Source organism: Mesocricetus auratus, unplaced genomic scaffold (genome assembly GCF_017639785.1).
Source record: "Mesocricetus auratus isolate SY011 unplaced genomic scaffold, BCM_Maur_2.0 Super-Scaffold_100015, whole genome shotgun sequence".
Lineage (NCBI taxonomy): Eukaryota > Metazoa > Chordata > Mammalia > Rodentia > Cricetidae > Mesocricetus > Mesocricetus auratus.
In genome coordinates this window covers 38,090,940-38,108,193 of record NW_024429198.1, presented here as the reverse complement: position 1 = coordinate 38,108,193, position 17,254 = coordinate 38,090,940, and the positions used below count along the sequence as shown (strand labels likewise).

The following is a 17,254-nucleotide window of genomic DNA, read 5'->3' as shown; positions in this document are numbered from 1 at the left end:
AAATTTTATTATTTTTCTTTTAAAGAATCATCTTGATGTTGTAAGTATAGACTTGTGAACAATCCAGAATTTTCTACTGCCCCTTACTGTGGAATTCTGATAACTTAAAAAAAAACCCTTTTCTCATGAATCCATGTAAAAGCAGTACATTATTTCTAATATTGTTGACAAGCATTGAAAATACAAAATTATGTGTATAAACACTTTAACTAGGGGGAATAAAAATATATTTTCCATATCATCTTATTCTTTTTTAAAATTCAAGTTTTTTTATTATTTTTTTAATGTTCAAAGAGGTGCATAGAAATATCAGTTGAAATGAAAACTTCCTGAAATATAACAACTCTAAGCCAGTTTTTAAAGATTCATTTGTTAGTTCATCTGTGTGTGTACCTATGTATTTATGTGTAACATCACATGCAGGAGCCGGTGGAGGCCAGAAGGGGGCATCAAAATCTCTGGAAATGTAGTTACAGGTGGTTGTGAGCCGCCATGTGGATGCTGGGACCCAAACCTGTTGCCTGCTGAGCCATTGCTCCAGTCCCATCTCAGACAGTATGTTTCTGAACTGTCATCTTCTAAAATAATTTTTTTTTCTTCTCAACTGGTTCTTAGGCTCGTTCTGAACGATGCCAGAGGAGCCCCAGGACATCTATGTTTTTGATCCTGCAACTTCTCTACAGTCTCCCGGACAGGTGAGAGTTCCTTTGTTCACCTGTTGGTCACCTTGGCAGGAGGGAAGAGAAGCCTTCAGATGGTCTGGCTAATCCCATCTGGGTCAGACAGACTCCTGACAGCCAAGTAGTTAGTTGCCTAGAGTGGCCATTTCTAGCTCAGCTGCTAGGCTTCCTTCACTTGTCTTTCTTCTTTTTCCCTTGGATGCTGTTTTCATTTGAGTTGGTCATGAGTTTTCATGGCTCCCCAGGCAAGGGTGATAGCGAAAGTTATGGTATCAGCTTTAAAATCTCTCTTGTGGAGCATGGTTCATATCCAATCAGAAAGCAGCTGGTTTCTGCCACAACTCTTATGTCATAATTGTACCAGTGGACACAGGATCGATGTTATAGCATGCAAATTCCGATGTTGGGTAAAATGTTTGATGTCTTTTCTCCTCCAATAGCCTGAATAGAGCATTCTGGCACTATGTGAGCTAGCCATCAGGGAGAGATTTTCCCGGGTACTTTGAGTTTGGGTTCTCTGTGTCCTGTCTCAGTCAGAGTCATTTATTTATAGTGAAACAACAAGAGCAGTGAAAATACCTCTGTTGTTTTAGTTGCTTCTGTGTTCTTCCCAACTTAAGGAAAACATCCCGTGCCCACAACTAAGATGTTCATGGCTTCTGAAAGCAGTAATTTCTAACTTTGCAGTATATTTTGTTCAAATTACATTTACAATAACATATACATTATCTTTTAAATTGGTGTATAAACTACTATATTTTCAAATTTCATGTTTCCTTAGATGTAGGCAATCTACCTGTTCCTCTCCCTGGTTGTCATAGTCCCTGTCATAGTCCCTTTATCCCTGAGGGTACCCTCTTGCTCTTTTACTATAACCTGTGTTGCACTGTCCAGTCTTACTGGATTTGCCACCATTGGAAGACTGTGGGCTTGTTTTTTACCTTTTTATACACTCTTTATTTTATTTATACCTTCCGCAAATACCTCATTTCTGCATTTTCCAACCACTTCCCTGTGTGTGTTCCTTTTGATCACTGGCATTCCTCCTCTTTATTATCATAAAGGATGATATTTATGATATCCTTTATCATAAAGGATCCTGAAACACCCTTAATGTATTATTTCATGATAATCAAGGGAAAAAAGTGCTAAAAAAAGTGTAAGTTTATATGTGTGAATGTGAATGTGTGTGTGTGAGTGTGTGCTTTTGTGTTGATGTGTGAGTGTGTGTGGGTTTGTTGGTGTGAGGGTGTGTGTGTAGGGGATGGAGGGTGAATGTGTGTGAGTGTTGTGTTAGTGTGTTTAACTTGGGTGACTGGCCTAGGCACTTAAACAACTGTCATGTTGTAGTTCACAGTACCACCATTTTGTATCTCTAGATATATTCTGTTTGGTAGGCCCTCGGATTAATGGAAGGTGAAGTCCAACTTCCTGAAATTATGCCTTGGATCACACCTTGCACCATGCCAGAGAGACTGACCCTTCATAGAGTGTTCAGCCTTTTCTACAGGAGTCAGGTAACAATGCAGAAACACATCCTTTGGACAACGCTGTGAGATGAAAAGAATGGACAGGTCTGTAAATCCATCTAGAAGTGACACCAAATTAAGGCAGTGATATATGCTGTAACTCCCTAATGACTCCTTGCTGAGACCTACACTTCGAGGCAGGGTTCAAACAGCGATTTCAAAGGGAGATTTTATTCAACACACATAAGCCACAATTACGCTTGCATTATAATTATTCTAACTGCTAATTCACTTTCAAATATAAATACAATGTAGTCATCTGTCAGAATCATATTCATAAATCATGGGGACCCAGCAGGATCTCTAGACAAATGTGCACTTTGATAAGAATTGGTGCTGTGAAAGTAAAACCACTTTCATGGCACAGCCAGTAAATGCATCACAGACTACATTGAAAGGAGGACTTGTCACAGCAACTCATTATACAGATAGTGGGAAGGGCTCTCTCTCAGTAACAGCCTGCCTTCTAAAGAAAAGTCAAATTGTAATACACGATTATGGCCTAATACTTTTGAGCCTAAGCAAGTGTACCACCAGAGTCCAATCTCTTCTGGGGGGATATTCCATGCATTGCTTGTCTTTCTAAACTGTACTTACATATCATTTGATAGGTTTATTATTTCTGATCATATTATGGAGATTAGGTGGCAAAATAAAATATATATGCATGCATAGATGCTTAGTAGTACTCACATGTATACCTTTGGTTTTCTTCATCTATTTTCATTTTTATAATAGAAATTAACATTATTTCTGAGAAATCAACACTAGCATGACTTGAGTACACCATTAGCTGTGATGTACATCTCTAATATAAATGTTCATAGGTGCTCAAAAGTCTGAAACATTTAGAATGCAAATCCACAAGTGAAAATGCTATAAATCACTTTTTTGATGGGTCAAGGTCAAATATTGGCACTCTAAAAACATTTTATAAAATTATCAACACACTATGTATATCAAGATCAAGTGAATATAAAGGGAATTTTATGCCTAAATTTAATAAAGGTTCTTCTCCAGCATGAAACATCTAATAGTTGAAAAAATATGCCTCCAAGTATTTAAAGTCTATTCATCTGATATCAATTTAAATATGTATTTAAGACATGATATTCACTTTCAAAATTTTATGATTTATGTGTGCACATACATATTCATATTTGTGACTGCATAGCTTCGTATTATAATCCAACAAAGATTATTTGTGTATTGTGTGATGTGATAATGTGTGATCTAAGCACCACTAAGATTCCATTTCCTTTCTTAAGATGTTTACTTTTTGTAATGAAACAGATAATCTCAATTAAATTAGAATTCAATGGCAGGCCAAAAAAAAAGTGCAGTGAATTGATTAGATGGCTAAAAGGGAAAACCTTAGTTTCTCTTTCAAGAAAGACTACCAGGTAATTTGTGGAAATAATATAAGTAAGTTAATACCGAAAGTTCCCATGGCAGCCAGAATTCTCAGTCTGTGTGATCACCTACAAGTTTCTTACTGTTCTTTACTTCCTAGAAGAATCCATGCCTTACATGACCCCACTAGTGTCAACTCCAACTGCTAATGAGAATAATGAGAACATCTGCCACTGGGAGGGAACACAGTAACTACTTTTATTATCTGACTTTCCTGTGGACCACCAGCTCACAAATGACAAGGAGACTTTTTATTAATTATGAAAGTTCAGCCTTCGTCTATGCTTGTCCCACTAGCACGTATAACTTCAGCTAACCCAGTTATTAATCTATGTTCTGTAACACACAGCCTATGCTGCTTCCTCCCTGTCTTCTCACTTCTCTTGCCTGAATAGATTTATCTCCTATTTCCTCTATCTGCCCAGAAGTCCCTCCTCTACCTCCTGCCTAGTGATTGACTATTCAGCTCTTTATTAAGCCAATCACAATAACATATTTACACAGTATACAAATATTCCACAGCATTTTCCGTTTTTGACTAAGTAGAAGGAAAGACTTTAATGCTAATACAGTAAAACTATATACAATAAGAACAATAATAAAAAAGGAGATACACTTATAATATTCAGTAAATTTGTGTTTGCAAATTCAGATTAAACACATTAGTATACATCTAACTTTAGAGAGTCAATAGTTTTGTACCAAATTTACTTTACATCCTAATTTGTATTACCAATTCTAAACTATATGTATAGACCTTACAAGCTTTTATGTATCTCAACTTCATTATATCCTTTATACCTGTTTTGTAATTTTCTGTTTTCTTAATTTGACAACAAATGAAATTCCAACTGTAACTATCTAGTCTTTAACCCCATCAAAGTCTCAAGAAGGATATATTACCCTATTAAACAGGAAGTTCCATACAAGCAACTTCCAAAAGTAAGATGCATCAAAGACATCTGGATGCCTAACAGTTGCCCAAGTTTCCCATGTGTATATCTGCCTGCCCACATGTGGACATTTACGTGTTTGTATGTGGAACTCTTCCTAGCATGAGTATTTGCACTGTACATCTCTGCCTGTCTGTATATTCAGAGGTTGCATTGGCTTTATCCATCACCTCACTCTCAGGCTGTTTCTGCATTCTGTCCTGGATGATACTGCAATGACTGTGGGGGTTCAGGTGTCTGTTAGACAAATTGTTTTGATTTTTTTCAATACAAGTCCAAAAGTGGGGAAACTGAAGCACATGAAAATTCTAATTTTAGCCTGTTGAAAAACATTATTACCTGATTTTTTTTTCAATTTCAGTTTTTTGCCTTTTTGATAATAATAAGCTGACAGGTGTGAGGGGGTATGATGGCCTTGCTTTTTATATCTCTGATGGTTACGAGTCTTGAGCACATAACTACTGACTTGGTCATGTGCATATCAGCTATTTTCAGTTTATTTTTCTTGGTTAGTTTGGATGGAAGTTTGCTCATTTAATAAATTTTTAGAAACCCCACAACTTTTTTCTCATCTGATCCCTATATCAGTTTCATGGATTTTAATGTGGTTATTCATATTCTGTTATTTTTTATTGAGACCAAAATGATCATCCTTCTTAGTTATCTAAAACTCTCTGTCTCACATGAGGATATGTTAACTTTGCTAAACATTGTAATATTTAATCAAGAAACCCCAAAGGGTAGAAGGAAAATAATTTCCAAATAAGACCATATTATTTACATGCAAAGTGTATTTTTTAAATTCTCAAAATTACATCAACAGATATGATAAATTTTGTATTTTTATAATTTGATTATTCATTCCCTTCAAAACCTTGTGAGTATGTCTCATTTGAATATGTAGCGTACATGTGTGATTCACGTATGTACCCACACACACAGAGATGATATAAGAATGTACATTCTTGTCTTCTGCTCAATTCCACCATATACCCTGGAGACACCATCTCTCACCGATGCTGTATGGCTTATATTTTTGGATTGCCTGTCATTTAGCAAACTCGTGGTATGCCCTATCCACTCCTCAGGACAGGTGTTGTAGTTCTTTTTGGAACAGCCTGATCTTTGATTTTAATGATGGAGAGTTTAACTCACACCCTCATAGGCTTGTAGCAAGTGCCCTTATTCACTGATCCATCTATAGCCTATTTCTTTGAATAGAAATAAATAATAACTCTAAAATCGTAAAAACTGTGGTGACAGATATGCAAGGTCCAATAAGTCACTGATTGTAAAAACAGTACAGTATTTAATTAGTAGACATAGAAAGCTGCATTCCTTCACTAGATCCAAGATACATACACACATAGTTTTGCTTTTGAATTATTTCTAGTAAATGATCCAAGCAAGGTAATGTTGATTAGAAAACTGGAGCACTGGGATCAATGGACTGAAACCCAATCTATGAGCTTGAAATAAGCTATTGGCACTTCAAGTCCCCATGGGGGACATATTGACAAAATAGCATTGGAGATATTTTGAACACTTCACACAGAATAATTACCATGTTGTCAAGCTCTCACAAAGTGAGTTGGTTTGGCAGCTACAGCACAATCACAATACAGATTTTAATCAAACTTGACTACTAATTATTTTATCAGATTTTATTTTTATTCCTGAGTCAGGCAAGTAGATGAAATCAAATTAAAATTTACAAGGAGCAATGGCTTAAATATTATATTGTCACTTTGTGAGGATGACCGTGATATGGGAAGAAAGAAAACAGAACACTGGGAAACAAAATTTTAAATAATAATGAACACAAATCCAGTGTTTTCCTCTATTGAGCTTTTATCCATGGGCAATGGTTAGTCCTTCAAGCAGAAATGCAATCTAGGAGTGATTATTGAGATATCAATGGGAACATATTACCAGAGGTATTGAAACAGCAATAAAACTAATTTAACATTTTATTGCTTATTTTACTTTGGCATTTAAGTCAATTACTTCATGGTAGCAAACTCTATTGTTAGAGGGAAAATCAAGCATCTTATGGCTATATTATAACTAGAAGTACAAAATGTTTTCACTAACAGAGCTGGCACATGAGTAGATGGCCTGTAGCACACAGTCCAAACATCACTCTGATGGCTTGTTATTCTTCTGTGGTGACCAACTCAAAGGACCAAGTTTATCTTTTCCTATGTGTTGAAATATGAAGACTGAAAAGTGATAAGCTTATTTTGAGTTGATACTGATTCAGTGTTTTTAGAATCTCTGCATGGCTTTTATACTAGTTGATTTTTTTTGTTATTGTGATAAAATAAAATCACCAAATGCAAATTAATTGAGAGTTTATTTTTGCTTATGGTGTGTGTGTGTGTGTGTGTGTGTGTGTGTGTGTGTGTGTGTATGGAGAGACAGAGAGAGAGAGAGAGAACTAAATGAAAAGGAAGGTGTGACAACAGGCAGTCAGAAGGAATTTAGCTACTCACACCTTTCTTCTATACACAGGAAACAGAACAAAAACTGAAGTGGAGTGAAGCTATAAACTCTAATCCTCCCCCACACTGAGTGGCATACTTCATCCAGCAGCATCTTGAAGGTTCTGTCATCCCTCCTTTCCCAAGCAGAGGTACCAATGGGAGACCATATGTTCAAATGCATACACTAATGATAGATAGCACTCATTCAAACCATCCAACAGAACTCTAAGTAAAGTCATTTAATGCCAAGATTTTAAGTGAGCTCATTAAAATTTTGTATTTTAAAATTTCTAAAGTTTCTAACTCCAGATAAGAGTAACTTATTTCCGTTTTTATGCACAAATAAAAAGTATTCATTGTTTTGATAAACCAGTTATAGCAAACTACCTATTTTGAACAGCCAACTTTCTTCCGACAAATAGAACAAACTGATGTCTTTGCTGTTTGGTATGGGGAGTTATCACTTTCAGTATTATTTCTGAAAATTTGCTTATCTCTGATCCTAAGAGAGGAATTAATAGATTCTTAACAGCCACTGAATTTTGTCCCATCTGTGTATGCCAACTGTACATATCCTTTTAATTTAAATTTTATGTAGTGATAAAATGTAAGGACAAAAAGGGTTCTAAATGGAATGATTTAGGGAAAATTAAATTCTGTAGTAACTTGGTTGTTAAATTCAATGTTAAGAAATAAAGATAAAGCATTCATACTGTTCCATAAAATCCCTTAACGTTTTACTCCTGTTTAAGTAAGCTGAACAGGAAACTTGATGATAGTTAGTGCCAAAACAAAGGCAAAATCCAAAAGAGAAACACAACCCAGAGGATTCTTCACTGCCACTCAATAACTTCTCTACTTTCATTCTGGGTTATTTTATCTTCTTCAAAGGTAACTTTAACTGGGAATTTTAATTAATTTATCCTTAAATAACTTAAGTAATATTATTATCTACTCTGGTACAGAAATTCTAGCCATTAGACAAATCAATGTTAAATATAAACAAAAATCTCAACATGTAGCCAGAGATCCTGGCACCCCCATCTACTTAGTTCTTTAGTAGAAATGGGATTTGGGGAGAAGAAAATGAAGTACCTACTCCCTTATTGTTTTTTTTTCATTTGAAATCAAGTGAGGTGATTTAAAAATACCTATTGAGTTATCAGAAATCATCAGATGAAGGAATGGGGAGATACTTTAGTGTGTAAAGTACTTGTTCAAGTATGAGGAGACGAGTTCAAAGTTCTCAAGCCCCAGGAAATGCCAGTATGTATGGTAGTGAGAGGCAGAGATAGGGGATTCCCAGAGCAAGTTGAGTAGAGACACCACCTGAATTGGCAAGCTCCACTTTCAGTGAGAGACCTGATTAACACACAGTGTGGGAAGAGACTGGGAAGACAAGTTCTATCACCTTTGGCCTCCAAGTACACGCACACACACGCGTGCATGCACACTCATATACAAGTTTATACACTATATACCTGTGTACACACAAGTATGTGTACACATACAGTCATTTACAGCACAAACACCTACATTCCAAACCTGTCAGTTATTAATGAATATCTGATATTTTAAGATTTAGGTCTAAGATAGCAATTAACTGATCTTTTGAGAAACATAAACGGAATGAGAATGTCACATTTTATTAGTAAGCAGACTGAGAACTCTTTTTTTTTTACGGTTTGAGTATTTTGAGTCTTTTTTTTAAAGATGTAATTTATCAGTTATTTACATGAATGTGTGTATCAATAATGTTTGCTTTGTGCAGACATCCAAATTTTGTTGATTTCCCCTTGTGTTTTGATCATAGACATTAGCAGCTTGTGCTTGCTGCCCTTTGTAAGGTTGTCAATCAGATCTGGAGTCAATCAATTCAAAGAGCTAAGTAATCAAGTGATGAGGGTCTAGGTTGAATTATTGAAAAAATGGGGATGAGAAGACATATGACAGCGTGATCAGGGCTTGGAACCAACTGAGCAAGGAGTAATTGCAAGTGTGAATGGATGGTATTGTCACAGTGCTACAGGGCATACTCTCAATATCACCTCTAACTCTAAATAAGAACATAAAATGACTTATGTTTTGGAAGTATGCCAGATGTCTTTATGTAAATATAAATATACACATATTAGTATATATTTGTATCTACATATACAAAACACAGAAACATTTTATTTGAACTGTCTTTACAGATATGGAACCCTGAGTAACTATTTATGTAGGAATAGAGATTGCTAAAGAGCATAAAATTAATTATAAAGCCACTCTACCTAGAGGATGGGTTGTCATGTACAGTTTTAAGATCATTGGAACAGTTCTTAGCTTTACTCTTAGTAAATTCATCCTGGGTGTTTAGCTTATCATTTCCCCACCACATGCAAGTGTCATTCAAAACAAGTTAATTGTGTTTTTGAATCTGGCATGAAAGGGTAAGGTACATTAAGTTTACTTCAATAAAACTTTGTTTTAAAAAGGTATTTAGTGTAAAATTCTTAAGAGTGAAACAATGTGATATAATACAAAGAGACCAGCAGATGGGTTCTGGGTATATCTTTCTGTCTTATGATATCAGTTCGGAAAATTATTTTATGCTTTATGACATTGCAATTGAATGGATACTCCAGAAAACATGTAGGAATTTTTCTGAAGGCTGAGAAGAACTAATAAGCCACATTCAACATGTAAAACTTCCAACAGGTGGAAGAAAGCCTGTTCATCCACACTCTGTCAAACCTCTGATGTTTCAGTTACAGATTTAGTTCAACATTTTAGAACCCCAGTATTTCAGAAATATATTTCTTCACATATTCTGCGAGAAAGAGAATAATTCAGGTTTGACCATGGACAAATACACTCACAGGTTTGTGGAGCAAACACAAAGAGCTGAGATGAATAGCCTTACTCCTAGTAATTGTAAAATGGTTTGTATTATGGCAACATGACATTTGTTTTATTGTACAATGTTGCAATAGTCATTAAAACATGTTTCACTTTTCATCTAAATTCTGACATAACATTGCACTTGTTTCTCCCAAGGCAACTATCTGCATAATGTTAGAATTGTATTTAGTTTTATTATCAAAGCAATATGGAATCAAAATCATTAGTTTTGCTAATGAAAATCAGATATTTGCATGTTTAATCCTGAGAGCATCGCTTAATATGACCATTCATTTCAACACAATGAGAGTGGAGGAAATAAAATGCCAGATGGATAAACAGGCAATAACAAATTACATCTGCAATAAAATTCAAGAATGGCACAGAGCAACAGGGAAGAAAATACACATTTTAGAGGTGTGGTGGGTGGGTGATATCCTGGGTATTGAACATAGGGTCTTATGTAAGCTCCCTACCAATGAGTTGTAACCCCTATCCTTCATTTCACATTTTATTTTTAATCACAGTCCAACTAACTTGTCTAGAATCACATTGAACTCAGTCTATAACACAGTTAGGCCTTGAACTTCTGTCTTCATGCTATAGCTGGTATATAATGCTTGAGCCACTAAGCTAGCACGTGTGTGTGTGTGTGTGTGTATGTGTGTGTGTGTTTAATGCATTTAACTCACAAAGATGTCCAGTATTTATGGTATGTGAAAAAATATTCACAGCCAGTGAAATGTACACTTGTTCTCTTTAACAAAAAGTTTGTCACAAAATCAAAATTTTTACTAAGTCAAGTTCTGTAAGATAAGAAAGCTAGTTGTAGAAACCACATGTCCAGAATATTGCAGTGGTGCCAGTCATGATGCTAAGAGACCACTTCAATATCTTATTCCATCCTTGTGACAACCTGTACTATTAATGTTACTTTTAGTTTAAGAATAGGAATCCCAAGGCTTGGTGAGTTTGATGGACATGCTCAAAGTAGCATAGCTGTCACCCTTGTCATCAAGATTCAAACTCCACCCTCACTGACTGCTGATGAGATTCAACAACATCTATAAAACATTTCCTTCCTTTCTGTTTGCAGTGATGTATTATAAGAGAAATATGAAATAAAAGAGAGGCTTAAAAGCATAAAGTTGTGATATATGAAAATAATACTGGACTTGGAAAGATGACTCAGAGGTTAAGAGTTTTTGCTGGCTTCTCTCCAAGCCAACCAGAGTTCATGTTTCTGCAGTTGCATTAATTGACTTCAGTGGCCTTTATCTCTACCTAAGTGGATCCTGCATCCTTTCCTGGCCTCCACAGATACCTATGCACATGTGTCATACATATGCATAGACACATCTATATAAATTTTAAAAAATGTGTGTGGAACTATCAGACTACACATCTTTTCTTTGATTGAGAGTTGAGCATAACTAGGGTTATGTGGCATACTTTATTTAATGTTTCAGTTTATTAATTAAATTTTATTCTTCTATTAATCAATGACTCACATAGCATTTACTGAAGCATTTATTTGTCCCTCAAGGGATTTGACATAACTTTTTTGGAATAACAGAAGATAATTCAGTGGAGTCTCTGTGTGAGTGAATGCTGACAATATGGTTTTATAATCATAAGCAGAATATGCCTTTAGTATGCAATTAGGATTTGTGTTTAATTAGTGTCTCAAAAAAAGCATCTGATGAAGCATTCTAAAACTGTAACTATTGTGTTTGGCAGAAAATTTACAGAATGTGATTATTTTCTATCAAATCTATCCATGATGCATGCTAAACTGTTGAGCTATCTGTGATACTCGTATGCCTAATGCAACCTGGCAGTTCTGCTAGAAATCAGCACTGATATACATTATCTGCTATGAGGGGGGGAACTTATGAGGATTTCTACATCTGCTATAACAAGTTCCAAAGCTGGAGGCTACTGTGCATTACTTCATGCCCCAAACCAAACCAACAACACACTTTGGGAATTCACAAAGGCAGTTATTCTCATACTGGAACACAGTTGAGACTCATTCCAAAATAAAACTCTAGTTTTGCCCTAAAGCAGACCTCGTGTACTTTGCTACAAGTTTTCCTACCCCACACCACGTATAAGGGGATAGATGAACAAAGCTACATGCCTCCATTATCTACTTTCAGTTTTCACCGGTTTGTTTATTACTCTTACTGGTGCCTGCACTGCCAAGATAATCTGCAGGGTGGTCAAATGATTGTTGAATATCAAGTACATTTGAACATGGAGTTCAATTACCAGGCACAAGGCAAGACCAGAAATTATTTTTGCCAATTTGACTTTCCAAAGGCTTCACTGGCATTTGCAAAGGGATCTTTTGTCAATCAGTGTCTCAAAACACAACCTGCTATTATTTCCTCTCTTCTTCTGGAACTTCTAATTTAAAAAAATAGATGATTTAAGCAGTACAAATGACACAGCAGAATGACAAGTGTTTAAAGTCTGAGGGTAGTATAGTGACTTATTCTCTCATTTTAAATAATTATGTCCATATCCATTGCTTAATTAGCTGAAACTGTTAAAGAGACTTTATATATGAAGATCCCTCTTCTGTTGGTGTTATAAAAATTTCTTTGCTTTATCTTCCATACAATATAATTATTACTCTTTGACATCCCTGGATATCTTGTGCTTACTTTAATCGTCTTACTGTTCAATCATGTTCTTTTTTATTTTTCTACTAAAACACTTCAAAGACTACTTTAATAACTAGAACACAAAGAAACAGAGAGTGTTCATATATGGGAGACCAATAACCAAAGTGTAGAAAGAAAAGTTAATGATAAAATGAAAGCGAAAAACATTGAAATAAAACCGAGGAACATTCAGGGAAACACTAGGGTTTGTGTAGATGAAGAAAAAGTTGAACGTATATGAAAAAGAGTGACACTGGAAAGGGAATTCTTGTCTCACTGTAGTCACAGTTACTAACACTGTGTTAAAACAACGTGATGAAAAGAAAGTAGGGGAGGAAATATTTATTCAGCTTACACTTTTATGCCATTTTTCTCCCAGAAAGTCAGGGCAGGAACTCAAACAGGGCAGGAATGAGGATGCTAGTGCTGAAACAGAGGCCATAGAGGAGTGGTGCTTGCATGCTTGCTGCCCATGGCTTGCTCAGTCTGCTTTGTCATGGAACTCAGGATCACCAGCCCAAGGTTGCCACCACCCACAATGGGCTGGGCCCCACTATATCCATCACTAATTAAGGAAATGCCCCACAAGCTTACCTGGGGCCTGTTGTTATGGAGGCATTTTCTCACTTGAGGCTCCTTCCACTCCAGGGACTCTAGTGTGTGTCAAATTGCTCCAAATCAGACTTTGAAGATCCCACATAGAAGGCCCCAACCTCCCTGGGGAGCAGACCTTTCTGGGATGGGATAGGGGGTTGGGTGGGAGGGAGAGGGAACTGGGATTGACATGTAAAACAAGATTGTTTCTCATTTAAATTAAAAAATGGTTTAAAAAGTAATCAACACACTCTCCCTTTACATATATATACTCAGTATCACTGTTATAGAAAAAGCATTTCATGTCCTAGCTATAGGCTTTGATGCTTTTATTTTTTTTGTCTTTATAAGTCTGGTTTATTTTACATAATAGAAAATGATCACCCAACTGCATACTTTTCCACCAAATAATGTAATTCCCCTCTTCTTTATGTCTGAAAAACACTCCTTTGTGTATATATGTCCCTGCTTCTACACAGACACTTAGATGCTTTTAAATAAGTAACATCAGAGACTGGAGTGATGTCTTAGGTGGTCAGATGTCATAACTCTCTTGTAGAAAATGCAGATTCAGTGCTGGGGATTGAAATCACTCAGTTCACAAACCACCCATAACTTAAGTTCTGGGAATCGGTATTTCTCTTCTGGCATCTCCAGGCATCTTCATTTATGAGCCTGCATTTGTGTACACACACACACACACACACACACACACACACACACACACACACACACACACACACACAAACATCCATTCAATAATAAATGTTCACTGTCACCCTATTCACAACAGCTAATGAACTGAAGCAATCTAAAAAAATCCTTCAGAGCAAGAATGAATAATGAAAATGTGGTACATATAAATGATGGAATATTATTCATCTGTTAATATGAAATCATGAAATTCACAGGTAAACTGATGTTACTTTAAAAGATTATGCAGAATGAGGTAATCTCTTCACACACACACACACACACACACACCGCCAAATAAATGTTGTCTTTTTCATCTGAGGTTCATAGTTCCAAATCTTCAGGTGTTAATACAGAACATAGCATAACCATAGAAAGCAAGAAAGTATAAAAAAAAACTATGGAATGCTTGGTAAATAACAACATATAGATGCTAGGAAGGGGGAAATGAGGGAATGATGAAGGGTCCTCTAACTGGTGAGAGGAAGGAAGAATGATAGAGAAGGAGGAAGGAAGAACGAACATCAAGACTGTTTGATAAAACTTCAAGGAATGATATTATTTTTCCATTTACCTAAAAGTGTGTGTGTATGTATGTGTGTGTGTTAAATAAATTATTTAAGCTCACCATGCTTGACACAAGAATCTTAGACTGCCAAATAAAAACCCCAGTACCAACCACCAACCATAATGAATCTCTATTCAATTGTTGGTCAGGGTAGTTCATGTGTCTCCCAAAGCAGTATAGACTATTGCTGCTGCCCTTTGTTGCTGTTGTACTTTTTTAAGTGGCTCAAGAGAGAGACATCATGCAATGGAGTTCAAGCAGAGGTTTTTTTAATTAAGAGGAAAGGATCATAAAAAGGCAACCCACAGATTGGGAAAAAATATTCACTTACCCCACATCTGACAGAGGGCTGATCTCCAAAATTCACAAAGAACTCAAGAAGCATGTCTCCAAAACACCAAAGGATCCAATTAAAAAGTGGGCTACAAAACAAAATAGAGAATTATCAATAGAGGAGTCTAAAATTACTGAAAGACACTTGAGTAAGTGGTCAACATCCTTTAGCCATTAAGGAAATTCAAATCAAAACAACTCTGAGATACCATCTTACTCCTGTTAGAATGACTAGAACAATAACAATTTATGCTGGAGAAGATGTGGAGAGAGGAGAATACTCCTCCACTGCTGGTGGGAGTGCCAACATTTACAGCCACTATGGAAATCAGTATGGAGATTCCTCAGGAAAATGGGAGTCAATCTACCACAAGACCCAGCAATTCCACTCTTAGGCAGATATCCAAAAGGTGCACATTCATACATCAAAGACATCTGTTCCACTATGTTCATAGCAGCATTATTTGTAATAGCCAGGTCTTGGAAGCAACCTAGATGCCCCTCAATTGAAGAGTGGATATAGAAAATGTGCTAAATTTATACAATGGAGTACTATTCAGCAGAGAAAAAAACAATGGAATCTTGAAATTTGCAGGCAAGTGGACAGCACTAAAAGAAACCATCCTGAGTGAGGTAGCCCAGTCACAAAAAGGCAAACATGGTATGTACTCATTCATATATGGATTTTAGACATTGATCAGGGGAGTGCCAGCCTACTATACCACTGCCAGAGACTCTGAAATACAGGAAAGAACCTAAGAGAGATATGCATGGTACCCCAGAGAAGCCGGGGGGGGGAGGGAGGGAACTGGGAGCTGGGAAAAAGAGAGGTGTAGAAGAAAGGATGTCAGGGCAGAGCAAGAAGGTTAAGTTGGGGAAAAACATGGGAGAACAGGATGAGAAATACCATAATAGAGGGAGTTATTATAGGTTTGAGAGGAGATCTGGCACCAGTGTGATCTCTAGTGATCTACAAGGATGACACCAACTGGCAAACTAAGCAATATTGGAGAGTCTACCTTAAATGCCCATCCCTAATAATGAGTTTGATGACTACCTTATATGCCATCCTAGAACCTTCATCCAGGAACTGCTGGAAGCAGAGGCAAACACCCATAGCTAAACACTGAACTGAACCCCTAGAAACCAGTGACAGAGAGGGAGGAGTGATGAGCAAAGGGGTAAAGAATGGTCTGGTGAAACCAACAAAAACATCAGACCTGAACAAGGGGGGAGCTCTTGGACCCCAGACCAACAGCTGGGAGGTCAGCAAGGGACTGATTCAGACCGTCTGAATGTGGGTGTCAGTGAAGAGTCCTGACAATCTAATGGGGCCCTGGCCAGTAGATCAGTAATTATCCCTTGCATATAAATGGACTTTGAGTGTCCATATCACAAAGAAGTATGCTCTCTCAGCCTGGACTCTTGGGGGGAGGGCCTAGGACCTGCTCTGAACATCGGATATCCCGATGGGGAGGGGAGTGGGGATGGGGTGGGAGGCTGGGTGGCTGTGGGGTGCGCGAGGAGGGGAAAGAGGGGGAGCTGGGATTGACATGTGAAGCAAGTGTGTTTCTAATTTAAAAATGTAATAAAAAAGAAATAAAAAAGCTTGTGGAGAGAAATTAAAAAAATTAATAGCCAACACAAGTCAGAGATTAATGGATCACGAGTAGTCCAACCACAAAGGATACATATTCAAAACAACTTCTGTTGTTAAGGGTCAGTGAGCATCATACAGATGGAGAAGAAAATTTTTAAAATTAGAATATCAGTAAGTTTGCTGGGAAACTGTGTCTCCTAGAAATGGATACTTAAGCAAGACAGGAACAATGAAAATTATTAATTGACCAGGAAATGCTAAAGAGGGAAACACTCTCTCAGGGTTCCATTCTTAGACAAAGAACTACAGACAACTATTTGCAATGATTGATTGAATTAGAGTCTTTCAGGGACAAGTTCCCTAACTAACTCTCTAGTGTAAAATGATCAGCCCTGAAACCATATATGCACAAACAACAAAAATAGACCCAGTATGTTGTGTTTATATATTTGTGCATACACACACACATATATATATGTATAATTATATACTAGTGTTTGTAACAATACTGAGCTACCCCTGCAACCTTAGAAGGAGTCATTATCATTGCTAAGGGGTCTCAATTCAGCTCAGCAGCCACAGGGAGAGAAAAGATCCATGGAGGCAGGTGAGGAGCACAGGAGGACTGACTGCAGAAAGACAAAAAGGTTCAGGTGGAAGGAGACTCAGACGGGAGAGTGAGAAAAACTCTGCACAGCAACAGATAACAGATCTCATCAACTGAGAATAATCACACAGGTTGGTAGCCCTGAGCTCAAGCTTAGTGTTGGATCAAACCCTAGAGCCTGGCATGTCTAGGCATAACCTAGAAACTCAGGGCTTGTTATGCACAGCTACATGTATCTCTCTG

At 36.9% G+C, this 17,254-nt stretch overlaps 1 pseudogene; it reads left to right on the top strand.

The window, feature by feature from the left end:
- The first annotated feature begins 629 nt into the window (after nucleotides 1-629).
- Nucleotides 630-17,254, top strand: part of LOC101842922 — a 133,356-nt pseudogene continuing 116,731 nt past the window's right edge.